This window comes from Pan troglodytes, chromosome 1, assembly GCF_028858775.2.
Source record: "Pan troglodytes isolate AG18354 chromosome 1, NHGRI_mPanTro3-v2.0_pri, whole genome shotgun sequence".
NCBI lineage: Eukaryota > Metazoa > Chordata > Mammalia > Primates > Hominidae > Pan > Pan troglodytes.
Window position 1 is genome coordinate 86482311 of NC_072398.2, and position 18306 is coordinate 86500616.

An 18306-nucleotide genomic window follows, 5' to 3' on the forward strand; every position below is an offset into this window, starting at 1 on the left:
CTAAGTGCACAGAAAAAAATTTTTTCTAATAAACGAGAAACCTCAAACTGTAGCTACATAACATTATAAACAGCTTGAGAGGCAGCAATATGATTTATTCTTTTCATAATAACAAATAGGGCATAAATAATAAATTTATTTATTATTTTGTTATGTTTAATAAATACATGTTGAGTAACTGATAGCAAATAAAACATAATACTAATACAAGGTTGTAATAATAGAGAAATTGTGCAAAGGGTAGAAGGAATTCATGAGAACTCTGCATTTTGTTCTCAGTTTTTCTGTAAAGCTAAAGTTGCTCTATAATTTTTAAAAATTATAAAAAATATAAAATTTGGGGTCCTATTTATGGCATAACACCTGGCTCCACTGAAAATCACCATTTAATAACTATTTCTGTATTATTTTTAAATTACAGTTCAGTAAACTTTAAAAACTAAATTTTATTAACCCAATGTGGATACCAATTTTCTAAATCAAGTTTCATACAGTCAAATTCATATTATACTCCCTAGAACCTAAAGCAATGAATGCTTATAAATGCTTGTAACTTCATGGGGTTTGTTCATCATAAAACATAGAACAGTGTCCAGCAGAGACTAGGCATCCAATAACTACTTACTGAGGAGTAAATAAATAAATACAGCAAAACAAAATTATGACAGAGTTTACCAGGATGCTATGATATTTTTAATAGATAAAAAATATACCTGCGATTTTTTAAAAATCACCACTATTCAAGAGAAAAATAAAATCAGTGGAAAACTATCTTAGACATGAGAGTTCACTGAGATTTGTATTGTTTCATGTTTTTTTGGATTCATAAGAGCATTCAAATTTTAAAAGGAAAAAATGCAAAAATGCTAGATTATTTGCCCTCATTTTTAATCCATCTCCCATCTCAATTATTTTGGCTACCTAAGCTATTAAGGCCCTAAGGATTATCTTGCATTACCTACCATCTTCACAGGTACAGTGCTTTCCAGTTTCCTATACATTATCTTATCTAAACTCAAATGAAGGGGATAAAAACTCATGGGGAAATTGAGGACCAATGAAGTTAAAAAACTCCTCTGAGGTCGAAACCCTAGAAAATGATGGTGGTGGGACTAGAGCCTCACTACATGTTCTTTTCACTACATCACGCATCTGAAGTTCTATTTATCACATGCCCTCTCCCTCTCACTCACACTACAGAGCACCAGCCAGCACTAACCTCGGAGCTATAGATCCAAAGGGCCCCTCACAGATTTTTGTGGGGTTCTTTTAGGCACAAATCACAAGCCACAGACGACTTAATGAGTGGATCCATTACAGACAATATCCAATTTCCAGGAGAAGCCCAGCTAAACTCAGGAGCTGTGTAGTGAGTCCAAACCCATGTTTAGAATTCCTCTACCTTTGCATTGCCCTTACAGGCCTTAGCAACTCTTGAGCTGGCTCAAAACTGACCTTCCTCAGCATTTCAAAGCCAAAGTAAGATTCCAGCTAATAAGTACACAATTTGCCAAATGCTGGGGTTTATAAAATTAGGAAACATCAAATATTTCTATGCAAAACAATTAGAAAATAAGAGAACCATTTTTAGCCAAATTGTACGTGAATAATGCAGGCTTAATAATAGCATATTTAAACATATACAAATATAATTAAAAGAGAGAAAAATTTACAGAGATCATCACTTTAGACACGAGGTGATTGATGTTCCAATAAATATCCTTGACAGGTATCTGGACATCTCAGCTTCTTTACTAAACTATGTTATTAGCACAGTGTTAATAAATCTTTGATGAATAGAATTAAATCAAATGGAATAAAATTGAATTGCCAAAGACAACACAGTTGGAGATTTATCAGTAGAGGTACTTAATTCTGTTTCACATCAGAATCATCTGGGGAGCAGTTCAAAGTACTGATTCCGAATCTCCAACCTCAGATATTCTGATTTGATTGGTCTGAAAATCTTTTAAGGTCTACCTGGGGTTTCTAATTTCCTGGTGAACAGTCCTCATTATGGATGGTTGCTGCATTCAGAGAAGCCCTGGGATGCCTGGGGATGCTGGACACATTTCTGGACTGACTAGTCATTGTTGGGACAGAGTCGATCAATTCATATGTTGCACAGCTTCAAACAGGGCAAGAGGTATAAAGAGTCCAGTGTGTCTGTGTTGCGGACAGGTCACCATTTATGTGAGCTGGCACAAGAATGTTAGCATGTCTGTGGAGGTCCACTTTTAGACGTGTGTTTGCTTTCTGGATGCCTGAGAGACATGTGTTTGGATTGTGTGTTTGAGGTGAGGGTGATGTGAAGTGCCTGAAAGCAGATCTTGTAAAGGAGCTTGGGAAGGATATCTGAGAGCTCATGCGAATTGAAAATGGTGTGACATGAATGTATGGGGGGTGGCCGCTCCAATTTTTTCATGTGTCTATTAAAAATGCAAATACATGGAAAGGTTTGAAGTAAATTCACTGTGTGTGATAGAGAATTCATATGACTTCAAGACTGGGGAGCAATTATACAAGAAGGAAAGAAAAGTGCGAGTTCACAGAGTGGCTAGGGGAGAATAAGCAGGTGATAAGGTCCTGTGCTTGGACATGGAGACTCTGTTGAGGAATCTAAGTGAAAGGCATTCCGGAAACACCTTACCCACTTCCCTTACATTTAAGGTTTCTAAAGCAAATGGATCTTACCCAGAAACAGAGGCTGAGGCCTCCCCACTGCAGGCTGGCTCTCCACCCCCACCCCAGGAGCAGCAGCCTCCCTTCTGACTGCAGGCACAGAATAGGGAATGCCAGGGAAAGGATGAAGGGAGATGTGCCTGCCAGTGACAAGAAGGTCCTGGGTCAAGGATCTGCCCTCAGCTAGATACGAAGCTCCTCAAATGTCACTCTTGTATGAGGAGCAATCAGGGGACTGGTCCTGACTAAACACTTCCTTTTCAGAGACAGGGGATGCTTCACCAAGCACAGTGTCCTTCAGCCTGCACTGCTTTGGGCAAGGAATCACATCAAACCAGGCCAGTGGAGGAGAATTTAAGAGACAGAATTTAAGACAGAGCCCTCAGGAATATTCCCCCGGGAGGGAGGAAGGCCTGCTTCCATTCAAAGGAGATGGGCACTAAGACTGAGGCCACCCATTTCAGAGTTTCACACACATCCAAATCCATCTGCCCTCCCGCCAGCATCAGCACCAACTGCCAGACCCAGCACCACAGGGGCTGCCTCATATGACGTTCTGTGTTTACCGATCCTAATCGAAAGAGCTGATATGGGTAAGCCCTTGATAGCCTTCAGCATGCATGCATGTCCAATACCTCTTGCAGCAATCACACTGAAAGGTACTGCAATTGTTCCCATATAATAAATACAGAAGTCAAGGTGCAGAAAGGCAAAGCAACTTTGCTAAGTAGTAAAAGGTAGAGCCAGAACTTATCCTGAATCTTCTGACTCTAAGTCCCAGGCTCTTTGCATAACAAAGGTAAGTATATACCAAAGACCCAGAAATCAACCCCACATCTGATATCCAGACAAATGTTCAGCCAAGTGCAGAAGTGGCCTCTGAGAGAGAATCCATACTGCTCCCATAGCCTGACACCTTCACCTCCTGATCAGCCAGTGATATATGGAATTTGACCCCAAAAGTAACCAAATGCAAGGGAGATGAGGGGAGTATCATTGAATAGTGATTCCAAGCATAGGTTTTAGAGTCAGATATACATGAGTTTCAAATGTATTAGCTACATTTCCTTGAGCAACTCATTTCACTTCTCTAAGCGTTAATGTCCTTACATGTACGATAGAAATAATGCCTTACACAGCTGTGAGAAGTCAATCAAATTATGTATGAAAAGCTCTGAGCATGAATTATGTATTATTTTGAGCCTGGTGCATAGAAAATACTCAGAATTTAGCTTCTTTTTATTTTACACACACACACAAATATAACCATAGACATCATTAGCTGATGAGCCGCCATTGGCGTCCTCTCTATTACTGATAATTAACGTCCTTGTGGTGACTTGCTCATCATACTGCCTCTATTGTCTCAGCCAGAATAAGCCTTAAAAAGGAAATGAAAGCAGAGGTATGGAGTGGAAAGAACACTGGACTAGCAGTAGAGAGAATCTCAATTTCATTTTCAGCTCCACTACAGATGTGCTGTGGGACTTGAACAGGTCGGTCCCCTTCCTATCATTTTTTACATCTGTGGAGCGAGGGGGTTAGATGAGAGGCCTAAGGCCCTTTTCAGGACTCTTAACTCTGTGTTGTAGGAAGCCAATGATCGGCAAAATGGTGCTGAACCCCCTACTGGCTTGAACAGTACGAACTCTTGCCTCAAATGGCTGGTCTGAGAGTTTCAGCCACTGGGAACAGTTCTCTTTCCCTTTGGATGGGACTCTTGAACCTAGGCCAGGACTCAGAGGTCCCAAATGAAAACAGCCCCAAGTCATTCCATAACAAAGGGAAAGGCACCCAGAGCCAGCGAGGAGATGAGTCTGGGAAGCTGTATTTCACTGTCACAACTGAAAAATCTTCCATGCACCCAGCCTCCCCCTAGCCACCCCAAATCTCAGGGGGAAGCCACCCCTCATCCAAAGTTACCCTTCTCACAAGTAAATCAGCAACTCCCCTGAAAAACAAAAAGTGCTTGGTCTACACTATCTCCAAAACTCAGGACCTTCTAACACCACTACTAAATGTCTAAAAACTTAGCTCTCCTGCTCTGCCTTCTTCATCCTGAAACTAACTCTGCAATCGGCCTGTCTTGCCTGCCAACAATTTCAACTCTGCTAACACTGTTTATTGTATCTTGCAGCTGCTATGGATTCATTTATTTTGCTTCAGGCTTCTTTGGGTATTACTGCTCTTTATTCTTCCCTTCATAGCATAAATCCAGACCCCCAAAAACATGGGATCTGATTTCTCGAGTCTGTGGTGCCTCATTCCGTTCCCTTCCTTGTCTGACTTAAAACGCCCTTCTGTTTCCTTTTTAAAACTTTTCCTGAAACACCAAAAGAAGTATATGCGGAGCTTTCATTTTCAAAAAAGAAAAAATAATAAAGAAAAAAGACCCACATAACTTACTTTCATCCAGGGGTGCACAGTTTTGGAAAGAAGAAAACAGAGCTATAATCCACTGCGTTTCCCCAACCCAAAAAGAAGAATTTGTTGTGAAACGCTTCTTTTTCCACTTTGCTGGTGAAGGAACCCGGTGGTAGGCATACATCCACAGGCTGATGCAAGATGCCTTTGAGAGAAACCTCACATTCTGAGGATTCCTGGGAAAGCGCCAGGGATCCCAGCATCCAATATATTGCACATTTGGTTTCAATTAGGAAGGGGGTTGGGGAGGGAAGAAGGAAAGTCACCAATCAGAGCTGTTTTCTGTTTGGAGACTATTTCTTTTGACCCAAGGGACTATGGGCAAAGCTATAATTTACAGCAAAACCCATTCATAGAAGAAAAAATATGTATAACCATAGGACAGACTTAAAGACACCGCTCCCTTCTGCCTTATTCCCACCCATATCCATCTCCACTTCCTTCCCCTCCATCTAAGACTTGATCCCCTTCCTGTGATCCCCACCCCCCCGCCGCCTACCCCACACCTCATTTTTCTTACTTGAGCTGAAGCTATAAGCAAAACTTAAAGTTTGGAGTTTTCCAATTGAAGCTTCCAGGACAGTTGGGGCACACACGCGGAGCTGACCTTTAGTATTTTGACCATGAAAGCCTAGAGCTGAGCTCTCCCCCGAAAGATTTGATTTAATCCCTTCCCACCACGGCTCCCCCCACCAAAAAAACAACTGGAAACTGCCAGAATCCAGGATTCCTATTTTTTTCCACTCAATTCCCAGTTGGCTGCTGCCTCTGAGGGTCTGTTGCTGTCCTGGATTCATGCTGCTAAATGAAAACACAAGCATTTATAAGGACTTTCTAAATTATTTTGTGAACTTTTTTTCCCCTCCTTTATCTTCTCCCCGCTTCCACAGCTATAGTCAGAGATCATGTGAAAGGGGCGGGTAGGCAACAGGGGAGGAGCCTTCACTCCACTCTCCAAACGATAACTAATAACCCTCTCCATCCATCCAGGCTCCAGCCTTAACCCTTCAGAGCCTGGATCATTCCTGACCAAGCCCACGCTGGGCTGTTCTGGAGGTCCTGATTCTCCGTGAGTATGGAGAATGCAGGGCAAGCAGGGACCCAGGGGCAGGAGATCCAAAGAGAGAGGTAGATGGCAAAAGGCAGGTCAAGAAGACCGAGCTTACCTTTGAGAGCCAGACTTCTTGTAAAGAGACCTCCTTTCTCTGAGCTCTGGAGCTATCACCAGCTCTTCTCTGTTTGTAGTTAATCTGGGATTGCACAGTCTCCAAGATGAGCGAGAAAAGAAGTGAGCAAACAGGAAAGGGAGGATGGAAAGAGATCATGGAGGAACGTTCCCATAGTAAGTTAGGGGCAGGAGATGTTTCATAAGGGGAATGGAAAGGCACACACACACACACACACACACATACACAAACAATGAGGGTGGCCATGAAACTGAGAGCCAGTGTTGAGTCAGTGTTAAGTCCCTAAAAGTCTCATAAGCTCAGCACCAGTCTGAGGGTCAGAAAGCAGCCGTTAATATCTGTGCCTCACAGCTGTTACAGAAAAGGACACGGAGAACATGGGAATGGTTCAGAGGGCAGCCATGGAAATGATTAAAGGCAGCAAGCAAGACCTTAGAGAAAAAACTAGAACTAGGGTTAGTTTATGAAGAGAAAAGACACTGCAGAGATCAACTTATTAAGAAGACTCTTCAAATAACTTACAGCATCTGAAGTCAGGCCTGAGGGTGACTCAGGCCAGACATGCAGCTCAACTCAATAAATATGTGTTGGGCTCTTATCAGGCACTTTACTGGGTGCTTGCCAGAGACAACTAGAAATCCTCCTCAAATGTCCACGCCTGTAGTAGTTCACCTCTTTGGCATTACTATAAAGAATGTACCAAAAATACAATCTGTGATTTCACAGATTTGGTGATACTATAGGTCAAATGTGGAAAACAGTAACAACTTCATAAAACCAGACTGAGCCTGATAAAGGACAGGGCCTGTACATATAGGTATGTGTTTTCCTTTTTCATTTTAAGGTGGTTCTACTCCATAGGTGAGGTTGTTTTTTCTCTGTGTATGTATAATTAGAACTCAAGTTGTAGTCTTAATTGAGCCAGGACTGAGCCAGTGATGTAGACTGCAAAACCCAGACACACCTGGGTTTGTCTGAGGCGGACTAGGCAGTCAAGAGTCTATTTGTATATAGACCAGGACACTTCTGGGGAAGAACTCACTGAACACAGAAAGGACCAAGGGATAAAAGTCCCAAGAACAACTGAGCTACGTCAACAGTAAGGAGTAGCTCAAAGGAAAATAGCATGTCTATCAATCACTCAAAACACCATCTCCATCACTCAGGCTATTCTCAGCCAAAGCTGGGGTCTAATCTTGAACTCTAGGAAGAAGGTTCTACAAAGAAAAGAGCAAGGAAAAGCTGAAAGTGATATTTTACTAAAATACTTCAGGGATATTTAAAGCATGAGGAGGATTCATTAGATTGAAGCCTCAGTTTTCGGAGACAACTCTGATTGAGTGACAACCAGTGTTCAGCCTTGACACCAGCCACTGCTGTAGGAAGCCAGAGCTGGAAAGTAAGAAAATGGCAAATGCTAACTTCAAAGCTGACGGGACTAACCCATGGAACACACAGAAGAAATGTCCTGGGAACTATCAGAGCTATTTGGTAGAGTTTTGAGTAAGACTGGAATTCCTAATATTGCGGGAACAGATGTGGAGAAATACCATTTTATTACTCTTCTGTGAACAGATTTTACCCCCTGGTTGGTCTGGCTTGGGAAATGTGAGTCACTGCATTCAGAATTATTTCTGTTCCATAGGAAGTAATGTATTTTTGTTATGAGGACTGTTTTACACTGAAAACAAATGACTGAAAAACAATATAGAATTCCATTACTGGGATTTTACTAAAAATAGGACAGATCTATCCAGAATGGTCAAGATGCAGTGTTAATTAGAAGTAAGATGTGCAAGATGACTTTTCAAGACCTTTTCTAGTCTACAAACCAAGGTTCAAGTAAATACAAAAGTTGAGCATTGAAATAACTATAATATTTCTGTCTCTAAATAGCTATGAGCTGGATGCTTTTGTGATGCCTCAGGACATAAAATGAAGGATGAAAGTAAAATGAATTAACTTAACTTAGTTTGAGAAACACACACATACCTTAAAAGGATACATGGATATTCACACAAACCAAACCCATGTGGTACATTTAACTTCACAAGGAATTTAAGCCACAAATTAGCCACCACCAGTAACTTAGTCAACACGTTTTTCTTCTCTCCTGTCCTGTCCTGTCTTCTCCTTTCCTCCTCTCTTCTCTTCTTTCCTCTCCTCTTTTCTTCTCCTCTCATTCTCTTATTTCTTCTCTCTCTCATTCATTTCTTGTCTCTCTCCTCTGCTTACCGCTGCTCATTTTGCTTTAGCCCATTCTCTTTCAGTAAACCAGCCTTTTCTGCTTATTTTCGCATAATATTATAGCTGGTTATAGCAGGCGCCTGTAACAGTGCCTTAGTTCTCAAATTTATCTCTCCTTGCTTCAAACGATCATGAGAGAATGAGAGATATTATGGGAGTCCAGTTCTAGAATGCTGGGATGGAGAATTTTACTGGTCAAATGTGTTTCTTATGTGCATCCTCTATCTCTAAACTGTAGAGGGCAATGGATCATATAATATGAATATGGCTCCAAGAGCTCATACGCATACATGAATCAATTCTCAGAAAAGGGATGTCATACATTAGAAGACACCCCAAAATTGTCTGTTACACCAATAATTAGACAAGCATGACAATCCCTGGATTTTAAAGAAATTATGCCTTACTAACACAAAAGCAGAGAATATTGTGTACTTTGGAGTTCTATTCTGCACACATTTAACTTAAGCACCAATTTTAGAACCTAATTCTTTTTCTTTTTTCTTTTATTTTTATTTATTTATTTATTTATTTTTGAGACAGTTTCGCTCTTGTCGCCCAGGCTGGAGTGCAATGGCACGTTCTTGGCTCACAGCAACCTCTGCCTCCCAGGTTCAAGCGATTCTCCTGCCTCAGCCTCCTGAGTAGCTGGGATTACAGGTGCACACCACCACGCCCAGCAAATTTTTGTATTTTTAGTAGAGACGGGGTTTCACCATGCTGGCCAGGCTGCTCTCAAACCTCTGACCTCAAGTGATCCACCCGCCTCGGCCTCCCACAGTGCTAGGATTACAGGCATGAGCCACCGCACCCGGCCTCCAATTTTAGAACCTAATTCTTAAGACTCCCTGTTCCTGGTTGTTCTATCCATAATAGACAAATCCATTGACATATATTAAGGCATAAAGGCTTAACAGTCTTTAAAAATCAGTGTGGAGGAACTCTTGTAGACAATAGAAACACTTTAGTTTTCTAAAAAGCAAAATAGTCTGAATGTTCAGACAGCTGCATATAGACTTGCTTTTAGTGTCTTCCTGAATTTACCCCACGATTCTTGAATTTTAGTGTCCTTAAGAATTATCCTATGAAGTCATATCCACAGAAGTATGTATACTGTAAGTGATTTAAAGGTCTTTCAAAGATAATTTTAACTCTAAGAGAGTGTTCACTTTATCTTCTGGGTCCTAACCCTGCACACTACTAGGTGCTGTTCTCCTGTTGGACACTTTCATGGAAAATGATCCAATTACAAACCCCTAGGGGGCAGAGTCACCTTGAACAAGTCATTCACGTTTCTAATTGTAAAATGGGGGACAATATGAACTGAAAATTCACAGGGTTGTGAAGATCAAATAAGATCCAGAAAGAATAATTTATTGAGTACAATTAGCAGGAGGGGAGATTCAGGATATATAAAGCAGAACTTTTGACATATAAAACTTCTGACACTGTATACCAGACACTGTTATAAGAATTCCACATTTATTATTTCATTTAACACTCACAGGAATTTTATGGGATGGGTACTATTATTTTCCCAATGGCCATATGAGAAAACCAATGCACAGAGAAGTTAATTTGCCCAAGATCATACCTGCCAGAGCTAGAACACGTGTGTGTATGTGTGACAACAAAATGTGTGTCTGTGTGACAATAATATGCTGCGTGTTTCTGTAGTGTACAGGAAAAATTTCAGAGCAGTTAGGAAATAGTTCATTCTTAGTTTTTCAGAGTTTGAAGTCTTGTTATCCATATGGAAAATCATCGATGTCCTTTTTTTTCCCATCCTTTGCCCTCCTGAAGCCCATCAATGACTATGTTGCTACCCCTTAGCACGTCCACCAGAGAGAGAGATGAGAAATCAAAAAAGGAAAATTCAAATCAGTCCATCTGGTGACTCTCCCACGGATGAACGGAAAAGTTAAGAGAAAGTTAAGGTTAATGGCCAAAATAAGATTCTTATTTGTCTGTTTCTAACAATGCCACATACAATATTTCACAGTTCAAGGAGTGCTTTCACAGACATGACTTCATCTGATCCTCAGACAGCCCCAATATGTACTCAGTGCAGATATTAATATCCTCACTTCACAGAAAGGACAATGAAGCTCAGGGACTTGGTAACTTAGTTGAGGTTTTTTGCTCTTAAGTAACAGAATCTGAGTTTGAATCCAGTTCTTGTGATTCTCAGTGCTCCTCCTGCCCATTTGGCATCAATAACAAACCTCAGAGCCTCTAGACTCTTAATTTACACTCAATTCTGGAGCACGAGGTTATCTGGTCTCCCTGCCTACTTTGCTGTTCTTTCATTTTCTTTTTCACTGTAGAGAAAGAATAGCAATTCCTTGCCTCGGCAGAAATTCTAAGATGAGAGGTGAAGAAATAGACACAGAAATCTCAGAATTGTAACTCAGCTTTAGCTTCCTTGAAGAGAGTGAGGCTACAAAAAGTTTTTTAAATGACTTATTTTATATAATGATCAAGGATATAAACCCTTCTCCAGGCTACAGTCTAGCACCCTAAACCATCCCTGTCAGATAAGATAGCAACCTTCTTTTAAGCATCTCCAGAAAACAGGATCTCTCGACAGTCCTCAGCGTTTATCAACACTCAGTGTCAAAAGTTCTGCTTTATGTATCCTGAATCTCCCCACTGCCATTTGAACCCTATCCTTGTCTGTACTCTGTGGAAACAACCCTCAGCTAGCTGAACCATCTCCCAGCTCCTCTTGCACCCCTGTGTCCAAGCAGAGTGAACTTGGAGAAGCAGTGTTACTTTTCCATGCTCAGGCCCAGTTTTCAGGAATCATCTTATACTTAATAATAACCCTTCTTATGAAACTTAAAGACTCTCAGCTGCCTCGCTTCCAGGCTGGAGTTTTTCCAGCATCCATGAGAGAATCAACATAGTCCCCATTGACTGTACTGATCCAAGAAGTTTGGAGGATAAAGCTCTTTTAGTTATTGAGCTTTATTTTTAGTGATTCATTCCTCTTTTCCCATCGATCTCTGGAGGACAGTGGAAGTCTGGGAGGTTAATATCTGTGAGTACTTATTGGTAGGGAGTATCTAAATAATTCTTAAAAATTATTTTACCCACTAAAACATCTCTCTTTAGGGACTCTGTTTGCATAATGTCCTATCGTCCCACTCTTAATGCATAACTCTATCCCAGTGTTCTGAGTTACACCATAAACATTACCTCTCTGTTTCTAACACACAACATATTTCAAAGCAGAAAGGAATTTATAGCACCAATGTTATTTTTCCATGTACAATTCCAGTTTGCAATGTCCAGCAGCACTCAAATTGCCTTTCGAGATAAAGACCAGATTCTGATTCTCTGTAATCCTTGTCTGTTTCTGGGAAGGCTCAGATGTTTATCTTATGGATGGAATCTGTGTTCTTTAAGGTCCTCCATGTCCCAGGGAAGAACACAGGTGCATAAACTGTTTTCATTTTAAACATTTAAGAGATTTGAGGTGAACAAAACAAATAGAAAAAATAAATAGGCAAAGCACCCCAAAACCAATCAGGGGTCAGGGGAGTGGTTTGAGGGGGATGGAATCTAGACAAGATCACCCTATGGGATGTCAGTAATCTCTGAGAACACAGATCAAGCCCTGAAATCTTTCATTCTTTGCTTAGCCCATGGGGAGCCCCAGTTTCTTCAATAGAATGAAGATTGGAGGTAGAATTTTTTTCTTTTTCACGAGAAATCTGGAATACACTTGAGAGAACTGGCAGAAGTGAATGGAGAGATGGGTCCTGAGTCTGCATCTCTCCCACTTCCTGCAACCGAGACCCCTGGATCCTCATCTGCAGACGCAGTCTCATCCCTCCCCACCTCCTTAGAATCAATCTAAGCCTGAGATAGGGGGATCTGTTCAGTAGCAGCTAGTCCATTTGGGATTAAAGACCTACATCTCATCTGGACCCCAATTCCAAGTTTCATTGGCATTACTGAGGCCCAGGAGAGTAGGTGTTTGTAGGTCTTCTCAGTCTACAGTGACCTTGGTACTGCTCCCTCCCCTATAGACCTGGCCAGCAGGGAAAAAAGAATGAAGTCAATGTGCAGAAAAAAGCAAAGGCAAGTTAGACTCCTGGCAGTTTTCGAGTTCTCAGTTGCAAGCTCTTCCCAAGGTCGAGATGCTCTTCCTGCTCTTGGATTCCATATGACACTAGTGTCCATATACTGTGTTCCCATTTGCTGCTTAAACTGCATCAAACAGGCTTCTGTGATTTGAAGTCATGCCCTTTTCAGGTCTCTGTACAGGTGCCTTTTCTAGTAAATTAACTAACACTGCTACCAGAATAGAAGATGGGTATTGTTATTCCAATTATGATAGACAAGGAAACCACTCAGAGACGCATGTTGGCATTCCCAGTAACTCTTTGATGTAGGAGTAGAGCCCAGAGCATGGAATCCACAGGGAGGTATTACTCAGAAATCCAGGCAAGTAAGTACTTGGTCAACAAGTAGACAAAGAGTCAAGATCCGGTCAGGAAAGTAGACACCATATTAGGTATTTCAAGAGCATGGATTTAATAAGGAATTGATTGATCACACAGGTGTTGGAGAACTGACTGAGCGGAAATTTAATAACTGCATAAAGCAGAAAGCAATTACCATCCCAAGGCTGGGGGATGAAAAGGGGAGGGTTGGGGCTATCAGAACTTAGGCACTAGAAGAAGTGGGCACCGTGAAGCTAGGGCTCTGACCTTTGAGATGCTTCATAACGTTGAACGGTGCTGGTACCATTGAGGAAGGAAGTTGGGGCTGGTTCTGGGAATGCGGAAAGAAGCTGGAAGCCATAATAAACTGCCACAGTGATATGAAATGCCACTGCTGGGGCAAAGTGCCACTTCTGGAGCAATGACATTGATATCAAGAAATAGAAAATTACTCTCTTCTCTCCTCCTCCTGACTTTCAGTCTTCATCTTCTGCCTCCTCTTGACAGAACCTAAGAGGAAGCCTATTGGTAAAGGAATCTCTGACTGCAGTTTGCAGAGCCTCAGATCTGGCATCACAGAGCACAGCATAGAATATTTAGAGCCGACAATAGGCAAATTCCCACCACTCTTGCTATCCACTCATTAAATACATTCTCTCCACCCATTACTGACCTCTGGCACAGATTGCCACCTATATGTGTCCTCTCTCCTTAGATTCCAGGCTTTGCAATGCCAACTAAATCTTCTTTCAGTTGCCGTACCTGGTACAGTATACCAGGCACCACTTCCTCTCTACAGGGTATTTCTAAACTATAGCCCTATTCAGGCAGCTCCAACCTGCTCCTACTAATCAGATTATGCCAATACACCTCCTCAGATCGGACAACCAACCCCAGGGCCTTGGCACTTGCTGCCCCCTCTACATGGGCTACTCTTCCCCATGTAGCCACCTACATTGTTCCCTTCCTTCCTAAAGGACCTTACCAGTGAAATCTGGTGTCCCTTTCTAGTATTTTATCTCCATTACCATTTTCTATCCCCCTTTCTCATCTTTTGTTTCATGTTAGAGCTCATTAACACACTGCAGGCCAGGCATGGTGGCTCACGCCAATAATCCCAACACTTTGGAAGGCTGAGGTGGGAGGATACCTTGAGGCCAGGAGTTTGAGACCAGCCTGGGCAACACAGACTTTGTCTCTATCAAAAAAAAAAAAAAAAAAAAAAAAAAAAAAGGCCACATGGTGGAACATGCTTATAGTCCTAGCTATTCAGGAGGTGAAGGGAGGAGGGTCGCTTTAGCCCAGAAGTTTGAGGCTGCAATGAGCTATGATCACACCACTGCACTCCAGCCTAGGCAACAGAGCAAGATCCTGTCTCAAAGAAAAAAAAACTATACAGTTTATTTATTTATACCCCCTAGAAGGTAAGCACTATTATATTGTTTACTAGCATATCTCCAAGCGTCTACAACTGTTCTTAGCATATAGTAGGGATTTATAAAATATTTGTTATATGTGGAATGAATGAATGAATACCTGAGATAAAACCTACCTGAGAAAGCTGGAAATGTCAGCGTCCTAAACAAAGAAGACAGAAGGAGACTAGAGAGAATATCCCTTGCCTGCCCTGGAAGTCACCTTTAGGAGTCGACTGGGGAAACATTAACACAAAAGCTCGTTGAGTTCTCAGGGCCATTGTGGGAGGAAGAATAAAAAGAACCAAGTGGGGAAATGCAGTGGACCATGGGTGCCCAGCTCTTTCAGCAGTTCTTACTCCAATAAGCTGAAGGAACTGTAGCTAATGCAGCAGGAGATGTCTAAATATCATAGTAGAGAAAGATAAATTGCTAAAGGATGAAGTGGAGGCATGTAGGTGGCAGGATGGAAACAGTGGGACATCAGGATGTAGAGGGGATGGGGACTTTGGGTCTTGACAGGCAACACGGCATCCATCCTTCAAAAAAATCCCAGCCCAGACTAAGGGTAGGGTAGCAATGAGCTTTGATCCTTGTCCTCCAAAAAAGTTATTCCTCCATGGGTAGAGAGAATATGATTTTTACATTGAGGAATGGAGAGTTCCAGACATCATTCACCCTGATCTACCTCTGCCACTGGAGGTTGAGACATGATGGCTGGAGGAGAAACATGGTGCTTGTGTGGCCTAAAATTCCAGCAGTGATCAGGGAGGGCCAACCTTATGCCAGTAACTGAGACTCCCAGGGATGGAAGAACCCAAACTAAGGGCCAGTCTGGTCCTAATACTTTCCTGAGAGGGCTCAGGGTATCCTGTGTCTCTGGATCCTGCTTGTGTTTCCCTTCTCTGCCTCCCAAAACTCCATCCAGCTGTTCTACCTGCCAATGCATCCTGACCAGGGAGGAATAAAAGCTGGTGGCTGTGTTACACGGGGAAATCTCCTTACTTCACCATCAGCAAGAACTCATGAATTAGGGAAGTGAACAGTATGACAGTAGGATAAGAAGTCAGAATTACAGGCTTGGAGAAGTGATTCACGCCTGTAATCCCAGCATTTGGGAGGCCAAGGTGGGTGGATCACCTGAGGTTAGGAGTTCGAGACCAGCCTGGCCAACATGGTGAAACCCCGTCTCTACTAAAAATACAAAAATTAGCTGGATGTGGTGGCGGGCACCTGTAATCCCAGCTACTAGGGAGGCTGAGGCAGGAGAATCACTTGAACCCGGGAGGTGGAGGTTGCAGTGAGCCAAAATCATGCCACTGCACTCCAGCCTGGGCGACAAAGCAAGACTGTCTCAAAAAAAAAAAAAAAAAAAGTCAGAATTACAGGACTTTAATCCATGTTCTGCTACTTATTGACCATGAGAATCCGGGCAAGATTTCTCCAACATTCTCACAACCAACAAAATAAGTTTTCTTTCTAGAATCCCATACAACGTAACTAAAAAGGAAGCCCTTTCATCCATGACCTAAATTTTCTGTATTTCAGTTTTCTCATCTGTAAAATAGGGATATTAATAGTATTTAACCTGTGGAAATGTTGAAAGGTATAAATGAGTTAATATACTTGGAGAGTTTAGGATAGTGCTGAAGATAATAAATCTTCCATTAATATTAGCCTTATTACCATTATAATTAGAATTATTTTTCTTAAATGTATGCTTAGCTAACCTAACTAACTAACCTAACTTTAATGGTCTTCTGCTTACTCCAGACTCCCATCTACAATTTCGTTCAACCCTACCCAGATCTACTTTCATCAGAGTATCTTGATACCCTCTCAGTCATTATCTGCTCTCACCCAGAAACTACTAACAGTTACACTCCTAAATGATTACAGCAGGCCTCAAGTGCCTCTGCCAGAAATTTCCCAGAGAAAGAAAATGAAGATCCTCTGTGCAGCTGCAGAGGATGATAACTCCCCAGAACCCATCAGTCTCTCCAGCAAAGCCCCTGAAGAGTCACATTTGCAGTACACTGTCAGTTGCAGGACCCCTAGCTGGCATGGCCCTTTCACCCCTTCTTCCTCCTCTCCCTGTTGAATATTTAAATAAATATCTCTTCCACCAGCCTCAAAACTTCTTGAAAGTTGGAATTATGTCTTCACTTTGTATCCCCAGAATCTACAGCCCATAGTAGTAGTTTCAACCCATGCTAGAATAACTATAATACATGGTAAAAAATAAAAAAAAAAAAATTTGATGCCATCAGTGAGATTTAGATCAAGTGTTATGGGATTTTAGAGGAAGAAGAGAGGACTTCTTGTTGGATGGATCACAAAGTGAGATCCATCCATTCATAGAGAAAATCACATTTTGCCAGGTCTTGAAGAACAAATACAACTTGGAATTCCAGGTAAAGAGAACCAAGTCAGCAAAGATGTCAAGGCCAGAAAATGCAGACCATGTTGTAGAAACAAAACAAATGGTGACAAGATCCCAAACACTGGTACCTGTGTGCAACTGAAGTAAAGAAGAGACGAAGGCATTTAGTGTTGATAAGTAGAGCAAAAAGGAGAATCAAGTATCTACTTGTAGTCAGAGACTATAACAAAAGGATGTGGAAGAGAGAGATGCTGAATTAGGTGCTACGATCCTTGATAATGAGAAAGAGCAGCCAGTTTGTAAGGTGTTGAGAAATTAGCGTGTGAAGGAATGGAGAAACAGTGAGTGAGAAATAATAGTTTATACAATTTTACAGTGAAAGGCAAAGAATAAAAAGCAGTTTGGAGCTACATTAAGATGGAACATAGGATTCTTACACAGAATTATAAGGTATAGTGCAATGATTAAGAACATGATTCTGGTACTGGCTACTTGAGTTTTAATCGTAGTTCAGCTACTTGCTATCAGGGTGTTCTTGAGCAAGTTATTTAACCTCTCTGTGCCTCTTTTCCCTGATACATATCTTGGGTGATTATTGTGAGGATTACGTAAGTTTATAAATATAAAGCTGTTACCATAGTATCTGTCTCATACTAACCACTCAATAAATGTTAACTAGCTAGAATATAGAAGACAGAATATGTATACATACACATATATGTGTGTATACATATATATTAAACATAAATATACATGTGGAAATATATAGAAAGATGATGACTATTAGGAAAAGTCAAAAGCACTAGATAAATTAAGGCTTCTATTGAATAACCAGAAATATTCCTGCTTTGAGCCACAGAAAAATAGAAAATAAGAGCCTAAAGAAGTCTTGAAGCTCATTGAGCCCAACGCCTTCCCCCTTCCAACACATACACACTCTCTGCTCCATTCTATAGAGAAAGAAACAGGCTCAAAAATAAATGACTGGCCTCAAGTTACTCTAGTTAATAACTAGGTTGGATGAAAACCCAGGTACCTAATTTCTCAATCCAGTGCAGAGCAACCATTTCATAGAAAATGTTGTAAAGAGAACCCAACAAGTTGCTCAAAATCTGAAGTGATTTATCAAAGGGTTAATAGAATAAAAGGGAGACCCATCCAAGCAAGGTAAGGGATGAAGACTGCCCAGGAGCAACTGCATTGAACTGGGCTCCTATCTCAAAATCCCAAATTTTCAGCATTTTTATTTCTACTTTGGAATTAGTTTAAAAGACAGTGTCTCTAGAAAGAACCCACAAAGTATTCAATTCTGAAACACAATATTATATAATCATGAGCATATCCAAAATGTACATTTGGCAATAATGAAGAATTCTGAGCTTCAAAAAAAAATTGGGAGAAGTAGAAAAGGGAACCATTTCTTCTGTGGAATGATAAAAATAAAAGTCAAATTTTGGCTAAACTTCTAATTTTCCACTTTCATATGTTATCAAATGATATAATTTTGGTGCATC

General features: G+C 41.2%; 1 protein-coding gene across 4 annotated transcripts in view; it reads right to left on the bottom strand.

The window, feature by feature from the left end:
• DDR2 (discoidin domain receptor tyrosine kinase 2) overlaps positions 1 to 6845 on the bottom strand; it is a 153240-nt gene extending 146395 nt beyond the window's left edge. Inside the window, exon 1 of one of the 4 annotated variants that reach the window (XM_009436776.5) lies at positions 6273 to 6845. The gene's annotated coding sequence lies outside the window, so the exon portion shown is untranslated. Of the gene's footprint in view, positions 1 to 5088; positions 5293 to 5626; positions 5746 to 6272 lie in introns of those variants that run through there. The other 3 variants (XM_016931255.4, XM_001174340.8, XM_003949630.6) reach the window with 3 other exon arrangements.
• Positions 6846 to 18306: the final 11461 nt, after the last annotated feature.